The sequence below is a fragment of the Triturus cristatus genome, chromosome 7, assembly GCF_964204655.1.
Source record: "Triturus cristatus chromosome 7, aTriCri1.1, whole genome shotgun sequence".
Lineage (NCBI taxonomy): Eukaryota > Metazoa > Chordata > Amphibia > Caudata > Salamandridae > Triturus > Triturus cristatus.
In genome coordinates this window covers 1,694,667,372-1,694,678,048 of record NC_140590.1, presented here as the reverse complement: position 1 = coordinate 1,694,678,048, position 10,677 = coordinate 1,694,667,372, and positions in this window count along the sequence as shown.

Here is a 10,677-nt window from a genome sequence, read left to right as displayed (position 1 = left end):
ACCGGCCACAGGCTCCTGAGCAGAGCTTTGGGCACCAGCACTCAGTCTTTTACAAATTAAGCACTGGTGATGTCACCGTGGTCCTGGACACTGTTCCTCAAATGTAATGCAGCACCATGTTGACCCCATGGCTCACTGTCAGCTTCAATCTTTTTCTCTTCAATTACAAAACATGATCACAATACATATTTATAATACAAAGATCTCCTTAAAGAGTGCATTGTATACTGTTACAAGGCATCAATAAAAAAAACGCACTTTCCTCACGTCTTTGAGTGGGCCTGGTCCATCCAGATCTCAGAACCGACAGGAGTTTAAAACAGACACTAAAACAGGTCTTTATCGGGCCCCCAAGAACCCAGTCTCTCCACTTTCCACCATCCTAGAATCCATGACCTCACAACAGTCGCGTGACATAACAAGTAACACATTCTTCTACAATAATTTTGGTATTAAGGTATATGGAAGTCTGTAGATGGGGTTGGAGAAAAAGATGATATGTTTTATCTACTTTCAAGAAACTAGAAGAGCATTTTGGAGACTCAAATTAATGTCATTTTGGAAAAGGCACAAGTGTTTGGGCCGTGTACAAGGGAGAAGTAATATAGTTATGACCTACATTGCTGCCCAGAGGGGGTTGTCCAATACCTACAATGTTTGTGACTAGTGTGATTCACTTTTCATGGATTAATTAATGTGGAGTACAAACAACCCCAGAATACAGGAAAAACTTTTTGTATGAAATACTGACCATAGAAAATTATTACCATTGCTCGAAGCATTCAATGTACCGTGGTATACATTGAGGAAATTAAAGAATCCTCATAAGGAACTCTGAACAAGGCAAAGAACAAGAAAGTTGAGGGACATTCTTAAGGTAAGTAGAATTAGCATTCTAAAGTTAGAGAGACAAGTTTAAATAAACTAGGAAGTGCAGATCAAAATTCAAGGTTAAAATGTTTTCATTGTGAAGATTCATATTATTTTCCAAACAATACTTCAAGCCTTACTCGCATTTCTGTGTGAAGGAAGTTTGACTAAGGAGGGAACACTTTGTGAGAGCATGCAAAGAGCTTAGTACTAAACATGCAACTGACATACAGAATCTGGAAGATGAAATTAGTAAATTTGTGTTCCAAGTTAATAGGGCTGAGGACGATGTAAAGAGTAACACGGAATCAAACTGTAAAATTGCACTAGACAACCATGTAATTAAGGTTCTATCAAATTAATTATTGCCTTATTGTTAGATTGACAGCAGAGTTTTTTCTGATGGGTGGGCAAAGGAAAAGTTTATAAATCCAGGGGAGCATATTAAAGACCCTCTATTTCATTTAGACGAAGGGCCACCTTTTACAAAGTTTATGTTGCCAATCATGCTTCTAGTCTGTTAGACTAGAAACACCAAACGGGGATCCGAATAGAACAGACCCAATGCTCGTAGTAGAACTGTCTCTTAGAGATATGGACCTATGTAGTGAATTTCCTGAGGCGTGCATCAATGACCTTGCTCATTTGAAATTGTTAAAGCATAGAATTAAAATAAGGCAACACAATATCAGTAATGCATAATTTGTGCTCCATATAACATTTGATGCAGGAAATAAGCACTGAGTTGAGGCCTCAGAGTGGTTAGCACCCATTGCATTCGTAAATAAATCAGGTGAAGGCTTTGTGTAAACTTGAGAGATTAAAACTCAAAGATTTGGGGGAATTGCCACCAACTCCCCAAGAATAACAAACTTCTTAACCTGGAGAGTACTGCCAAATTTTTACAGTTATTAACTTGACCACAGCCAACTACTAGCTCGAACTTCATTCTGGATCTAGACCTCTTACCTCCATTATCACATCAATTGGGGTATGTAGGTATTGCCAGATGCTGTTTGGCTTGGCATCAGCAGCTGCTGAGTTAAAGTGCATTATGCAGAGGGTGCTTTAAGGTCTATCTAAGGTGATTCTTTTCCCAGGTGAAATATTGCTTAATGAATCTGACCAAGATAAGACCTAAAGAAAGGTTCTACAAATGTTAAAGGAGGTAGGTTTACCTGTGACGATGAAAAAATGCCACATTGAAGTAGGGTCTGTCTCACACTTGGGACATGCCTTATCCAAAGTAGAAAGAAAACTGAAAATTGGTTTAGTAGACACAGTAAAAAAGATCTGAATCTTACGTTTTTCCGTGGTCTTGTAAAATATTACTTCAAATTTGTGAGAAGTTCTGCTAACGTTGAAAGTTCCCTAAAAGGCATTTTTTTAAAGTATTACTCATTATTTGTTTTGTGGGGCGCAACAATCCAATTACGCAAATCAACTTATTGGTTCTTTAATGAAATTTGTTTCATACTCTTTACTTTTAAACATTGAATTTGAATTTTTCACAGAATATATGTCCACTTTTTTCATAAGATAGTCGTCCACAGATTTTCCCCCAAAAAAATTCGCAAAGAAATTTTCAACACAACAATATTTTGTACTATGACACGTATAAGCCCAAGTAACATCTTCACCCATATCTTAAGACAATTTCAGCCAACACGTGTTTCATGGCGATACAGGCTACTTGTTCAGAGTCTAAAAATAGCAAAACAAAAAAAGAAAAACAGTATACATCCAAAATAATACAACCATTGTCATAGTTCAGACATGGAAGATATTTTTATTGTGTGGTCCTAGAATATTAAACCTAAATTGCTGTCTCAGCATTGATACAGAAAAAATCCGTTCTTATCCCTAGTAATGCTAAATCTAAAAAGGGACAGATCCTATAAAGTTCTCTTACAATTACCACAAATTAGCCATTGAGTCATTCATGATTACCAACTGTTCCCATTTGTATCTCATTATTAATGGGGTCCCAAAACCGACCATCTCTGAAAGAGAGTCCTCTTACCTATTAATTCATGAACTTTTTATTTTAGAGTTACACCGAATGCTCTCACATCAGTAGATGAAATTTAATTTCTAAATATTAAAAAGACAAATATAGATAAGAAATGGACAGAAAAGAGATTGGGTTTTCAAAGAATGTGCTGTGTAATTTATTCAATATTTTATCTTGAATTCAATACAACCCATAGAAAAGCTTCTACATATTGTCCTGGGAACCCCCACCCGAGGCAAAATGTATAACAAAATCTTATTAAAAAGCAACGCTTTCCAATTTAATGTCATTGCCCCAAATCCAACGTTTAAATTTACACTGGTTCACTCATCCTCTCATGTTAATTCAGCTCCATGCAGGTCCCCCTATTGTTGCAATAGCTCCATGCAGGTAGCAGGTTACGAGTTTCAATTCTCAGTGTTCATTTTCACAGTTCCGTCTCACCCAACAATACACCTTATGCAAATTTCAGATATGGTGATTTCTTCTCTAGAGTAACCTAGAAATTGCTCTGTGCCATACACTTTTATTTTTTTTTAAAAGAAACAAATACAAAAAATTAAAAAACAAGCCTCCTAAATCCTCATGCTCAATATACTACCTGTGGGAAATTCACCCCACAATCCAATCGTACACACACCAAAAAACTCTCTAATGTATAACTATGGCGTGAGCTGGTTCGGACATTCTCTGACAGTGTTGATAGTCAAGAATGCATGTGCACTACAGTTAAACAAGTAGTAAAGCCAATATGTCTGCCTTGTGCTCCGGGATACAAGTCAGACTCATTGGCTTTGCCAATGCTTGTTATAAGCCACCCTTCACCATGAAGAGAAGGTGGTGCTGGGCTCACTGACTGCAGTAGAAGCAAAATGACAGGTTCACAAGGATCATCCAGGTGCAATGAAAGGTAGCCCCCAGTCTTATGGCTCACTTATACAGGGCCACCAGGTGCACTGAAAGGTGGATGTTGCCTGAAGCCTCACAAGTTTGAGACTTGCATGTATGTATATATGTGGTATTTCTGTAGCACTAACCTAGCCAAAAGGCAGCAGACACTTCAGAGGGGCAACTTGACTTAAGTCCATCAAGTAACGACCTGCGAACAGGTTGAAAGGAGCTGCTTAGTGGCCGAGAAGCTGGAAGAAAAAGAGCTCTGACCTGCTGGTATGAGGAGAGATGGAGCCATTGGAATGAAAGATAGATGGCCACCCAAAGTCTTGCAAGACTGAAAGTTTAGTGGCAGTCTTGAAATAAGTCCTTCCTAATGTTAAAGACAATAGGTGGCGGTCTCAGGGTCAGCCAGGCTCGCACTTTAGTGCTCAGACCAGCAACAAAAAATGGATGCTGCAGAAAAAAATACGAATGATGTATGTGTAGCATGCATGTGAGAATGTCTAAAAGGGTTTATTTACAAAAGAACAATTGGTAGTTGGTGAATCACAGAGTCAACTGGCCAGAGCTTTCCTTAGCACAGGTCAAAGGAGCAAGTCCCTCTTGTAAGTTTAGAAAGGGTTACGTCATTATTCTTAAAAAAACATACAAGCAGTATCTAGGCTAAACTCATGAGAACCAAAGAAATTTCCTTCAAATTGTAGCAATTCTATGGAAACATTTCAGCTGAGCAAGCCTCTCTTAGCCTTTTAGCCCTCGAAGCCAGGAGGTGGGAAGATCTGCAAGTAAGAAACAGGAACGTCCTGTGAGCAACATTAGCATGAGTAACAAAACACGACTGAAGTGAGAAACCGTTATGCTAATGTGATTTTACAGATTCCAAAATCTTACAATGTAAAATAGATGATTAAGTGTACCCTTAAGATTTAAAATAGGCCTTCATGCATTGCAATGGAAGGGAGGACAGATCCAAATGGCCAATAGTCATAGTCATAGAGTTTTATTGGGCGCACATATCACCCGGAGGGGTCTCAAATCGCTGCAGCGAATGCTGGTGAAGGCAAAGATAGAACATATGAAAACTGGGAAAGGGTGAGCGGTCAGAACAGCCAGGTTTTAAGCTTTGTCCGGAACTGTTTATGAGCCGAAATAGTGCGAAGCTGCAATGGGAGTTCGTTCCACAGACGGGGGCTAGATGGGAAAATGATTGGCCACCGTGCCTAGCGGTTCGCACCCTGAGTGGAGTGAGAAGATGTTTAGTTCCAGACCTAAGGTTTCTGTGAGGGAGATACCAATTTAGTTTTTTGGCCAGGTAGCTTGGCCCATTTTCAAACAAGGTCTTGTGTACCAGAGAGCTGATCTTAAAGCGGATCCGTTTTCTAACTGGGAGCCAGTGAAGTGCTTTCAGACTGAGTGCTGGCGGGGACCGAGGTGGAAGGTTTAGTACCAGCCTGGCAGCTGGGTTTTGTAAGACTTGCAGCCTAGTTTCAAGCTCTTCGTTAATTGATGCCATCAAAGCATTTCCATAGTCAAGACGGTTAAGCCTTGGACAAGCGGTTTTCTTGACTCTAATGGGATCCAATGCCATGAGAAGAGAGAGAATAATATGGGTCAAAGACAGATCCTCTTCTATGTGTGTGACCATAACAACTTGTTTGGTGCCCATCTGTCTGTAGCTAGATGTTCCAAGTGTTTTCCAACCACCATGGCAAAGATGCCAGGAATCCTTCAAGAACACAGCTGTTATGCTCCCTCATCCTCATCCAGATGTACCTTGCTGCAGCATACAGCAGGTCAGGAAGATGAGGTTGTATCCAAGAAGGATTGGGTAGCAGCATTAATGAACAGGAAATTGAACTTATACTGATTATGCTATGTTTGTAAAACAGAATCCATTACCTCATGGCAGCCCATTTCCTATGTTTCCCCTGCCCAACCGTCGATGACAATTGTAGTCCTACATCTGTGTCTATGCCGCATCCTCCACTGGAACCTATAGAGAAAGGATAACATTGCAGTTTGTTAGGAAAGTAGCTACATACATCTTTTTGATTTTAACCAAGTTTCCTAATAGTAATTTAGGTAATCAAAAACAGTCTATGAGTAGAATAAATTAAGGCAAATGGCAACAAGGCATTACCACATATCACATGCAACACTGACACATCTGTACAGTGTGAGAAGTTGGCCTGGTATATGCTGCTCACTAATTCTAGTGATCACCTTGTACCATGCCAAACAACCCTTATGGTGGTGGTTGAGGTCAACCTAAATAGACCAGCTATCCTAGTGGTAGCGTGGACAGTGCAGTCTGCAGGCTAAACTCTTGAGGGCATGTGAAGCCAGCTGTTTTACCATATGTAACCTCCTTGAATACTAAATTAAAGGACACCACACAGATATATATTCAAAATATATATGTATTTATTTACTAAAAGTATCCCCTATACTCTTTATGAGCACAGAAGCACATTCGTTTAAAACAAGGCAGTGTTTAAATATACAAAAGTTGCACGATTATGGATGGGCCAGGTGGCCAGCTAAACCATATACTAAAATAGTGGTATAAGAGCCACGAATAGAAAGGAAGGAAGGCCTAGGGCCTTGGGAATTACTGGGAAGACAAGGAGCTAACGGTAGTTAGTGACCAGGAGGCCCACAGGATGCGTGTGCAGTGTGAAAAGTTACACGCGTGCACCTATTGATTTCAATGGGTGCGTAAAAGTCACAAAGTTAAAGAAAAAGGAGTCTTCCGGATGGACCAGAACCTAACAACTTGAAGCCTAGACACTAGAGATGTTTCTCTACCCAGGAGCACCGGAGTGCCAGCGTTACCTCACCCACAGGAAGCGGGTGCATAGGGGTCAAAGTGTGTCGGGTTTCGTCGCGCAGGTCTATGGAGCCTGAGGATGAAGATGCTGCAGGCGGCCAGGCAGGAAGAGTTCGGGTGGATCCAAGGGTGGATCTGAAGAGTAGACGACCTGTAAGCAGAGGGGACAGTGTTCAAAGTCACTAGCCAGTGACCGGCGTGGAACCAGGAAGTAACCAGGCGATGTCGGGTGCCAACAGGTGAAGAAGGGAAGCTTGTCTCCGTAGCCACGTGGAAGTGAAGGGATCGACGATGACCAGGAGTCACTCACGAGCTGTCCCACAAAGGCTCTAGCTGATGGCGGTGTCGGCTTCTTGATCGGAGCAAACAGGCCTTGGCTAATGCAAGCCACGCAGGAATCGATGCAAGCTTGGTGCTCTAACCAGCAATGTCAGAGGGGCTGCTCCTTTTCACAGGAGCAAGGGCCAGTCTGGAGCAACCAGACCAGCAGTGTTGTTTGTAGATTTAGTCGCCAAGATGGCCACTAGCCAACGGGCCAGTAACCAGGATGACGCGTCAAGTGGCAAAAAGCAAAAAGGGCCCCACGCAGATCTCGTGGATGCTGGAGGGCTGATCTTCGGTGCAAATGCTGCTCGGTATTAGGGCTTCTCAGGGCCCAAAGCACAGCATTGAGGACGCCTCAGGTGCTGCGCAGTCAGCTTGTCGTGGACATTCCAAGATGGCCGGCCCCACGTCTCTCGGTGCCTCCACGGGTCTCTTCTTTGCAGGGACTGTGGATCTGGCTCAGAGATGTCTGGGAGTCTGGGTCTTGTTGGGCTCTGGGCTCGGTCTCCGGCGGGAGGCGGCGGCAAAGCAGTCGTTGAGTTGCTGGATGGTGCCTGTATTCACAGGGTGGTCACTCCTTGGCCACAAGGAAGATTCTCTTCAGTCTTCTGTGCAGCAGAACGTCGAAGTCCAGTAGTTCTTCTTATTTAAGTCGAGTTTCAGGATGATCTGAAGTCTTGGGACACAGCTCCTACTCTTATTCCAAATCTAGGGGCCGGATTACCTGCTAGGTCCCTCCTCTGGGTGGGACCAGGAAGGGGGGTGGTTACACCCCCTTTCCTTTGTCCAGTTTCGCGCCAGGACTGGGGCTGGAGAGCCCCAGCTCCGGTTTGAACTGGCATATGCACAGGGACACCTTGTGTGCCCCAGGCATGTCTCAATCTATTCAGCCCTCCCTAACCCACTACACAAAATCCTGTCTGGGGTGGTGCATGCACCTCCCCTGACAGGAAACCCTTTGTCCACACCTCCCAAGCTGGAAGGACTCCCAGCAGCAGGAGGGCAGACTTGTGTCTGTGGTGGCAGCATCCATTTTGTGATGCTGAGGCTCTGTCTAACTTTACCCGGGTTTCAGGTTAGGTACATGTCGTGTCCCTCTAGAAGGGGGGAATGCTACCCCCGTCGCCAGAACTGGCGAGGGGGTAGTATTCCAAATCGTATGACACCTTACTCGACATGTTTTGATAAAGCCAAACCAAAGTTAGCATTTGACCGCGAGGTACATAATGCACTTAAGAGTATATGGTATGGCAATCTCATGAAACATCTAAAGGACGTTGTTCCGAAAGCTGCAGACAGGCTCAGCTCATGCCAGAGCACCATCTCACATGAAACCAAGCACTCTGCCTCCAGGATTGTTAAGGCCTGCCATAGGAGTGACTGATAGGTTACCATGTGTCCATATATGTTAGATATAGATATACTATATCTAAGTAAGAGGTGATTACACCAACTTACTCCAGCTGAGTGATCAGCCAGTTGTGTCAAATAGTGAGGCCAGGCCAGGGGTGGCATAATACATGCTGCAGCCCCTGGTAGGCCTTGGATACACCTATGCCCTGGGTACCTGGGGTACACTGTTACAGGGTCCAATAAGGTGAAACAGTTCCAATTGGTAATGCACCTAGTGTGCATTGGCATTAATTTAGGGAGAGAGCAGCAGGGCTGTGGGTCTGATTAGCAGGCCCACAGCCACACTAAGTCATAAAACCAGTGAAGCAAAAGCAAACATTTGGGGTGACCATAGGATAGCAGACCCTACTCTCCTACATACAGCACTTCCTGTGTTTGGACTACAGACTGTTTTTTCTTTACCACTAGGATGAGCCTGCAATCTACTGAAAATGTAGAGCCTTAGAAAGATAAAACAAAAAAGGAACCCTTGGAGTATCTAATAACTGGAGTGTTTTTCAGGTTGGAACTTAGCTACAGAATTGAAAGACGGGCATGTCACAGACAATATAGTATCCAATTCGACATTGATCATACCTGCACATTAATTATTCTGTTATCTGATCTTAAAACTGATCAGGGCAGACTTTCAAAGGATGAAAATAATCCTCTTCTTCTAGTCTGTTTTGCCATCTCCTCTGAATCCAGTTAGAAGATGTTATCAACTTTGTTTCATTGGTTTTCTCAGACAAAACTAAACAGAAAACAAAGAAAGAAACAAGCAGTGCAATAAAATTTGCAGCACGGTTCAAGAAATATATTGCCTAATCACGCCTAGCCTGCATCACCACCACCGAATCACACAGAGGCAAAATCAGAGCACAGAGGTCAGGAATAATACACAACAGGGGGGACAAAACAAGGAGTCATCCTACCACACAGAGATATCAAGAGGGCGCAACCCATCACAGTCGGCCGCCATAGCACGCATAGGGCAGCATACAGTCCTCACGCCTCAACATCCGAACGCTCTACTGAGCTAGAGTCTCCACTTTCATTAAAGGCGTTGGGCATCAAGCCCTGGACCATGATATCATCCTCAGCTTTGTCGTCCAAGCGTGTGAGGCATATGTCAGAAGATTTAAAAGAGAAACGGCTGACAATTGAGGATATCTGCAAAGAGTCCCAGCTCCTAAAAGCAGTGGTGAATGCAAGGAAAACCCTATGGACAAAGAGGTCAACTGTATGAGTTCTGGTTCTTTGAGAATCAGGCTGCCATTAAAGCACTTAGCTCAGAAAAATGGTACCCTAAATCCAAACTCTTTTGATCTACGTGATACTGCCATATCATGATGGTGAGACAGTGATGGACAAAGAGTTCTTTGTTCTCCAAAGAATTGGAAACACTGAAAATCAGAGACATTACTTGCGAATCTCAATAGGTTTCACCCTAATCCAGACAACATGCATCTGACTCTACAACCCCTTCCAGGTGTTACCCAAACATTGCTCTCCCATTCCAAATATCCGCCATTACAAAGCCATATTTTAATTTCTCCATGGGTTTCTGATTTCATTTTGACAGCATTTGAGGTAAGACCCATTCTTGGTGCTTTCATTTACAAATCATGATGCTGATGAGAATGAAGTGATCTGAGGAAATAAGGGTCAGTAGAGTTCGAAGTACGCCAAGATTAACCTAGTGAAAGTTCTGGCAGAGAACTTTCACAGAAGAGAAACCCTGATAATACCTCCTTTATGCACTCACCAAGTCAACAGAAGGCTTCAGTTCAGTTCAGTGACTCAGAGGAACTGCATTTTAGAAACTTAAGCGAATGCATTGGTCTTTGTGAAGAACAAATCCTAATATCGCCCATGGGGGCTTAGAACGTGGGCATATCTACCTCTCTAACATGACAAGGTAGCTGTTTTGTGCTGTCAGAAGGATGTAGCCAATGTAGACAGTGCGATGCATCTGCTTCCAACATCCTAAGCCAGATCCTGTTTGGTTGCGGAAGGTTTGTCAAAGAACAAGAAAAAACGACTCAAATGCAGGTGAACTCCCAAAACAAGTGAATTCATCGCCACTTCTTCTAGAGATTTTAATGGACCAATGTGACCTGTAAGATCTAACTTCCCTAGTCCCTCCCCTATAGAAGAGTTTCCCCAAAGAGGGAAGTGTACTTAATTTGCGAGTGGTACAAGCATTTTAAGCAAGGCCGTACTGGGTGCCATATAAAGCCCTCTAAAAATATATTTTTTTAAATCAGTCCCATGGTACAATAAACAGAAGAGCATAGAGAGCTAACCAGTATGGTTGCAATCCCCAGGAATTGTTTTGAAGCTAGATGCT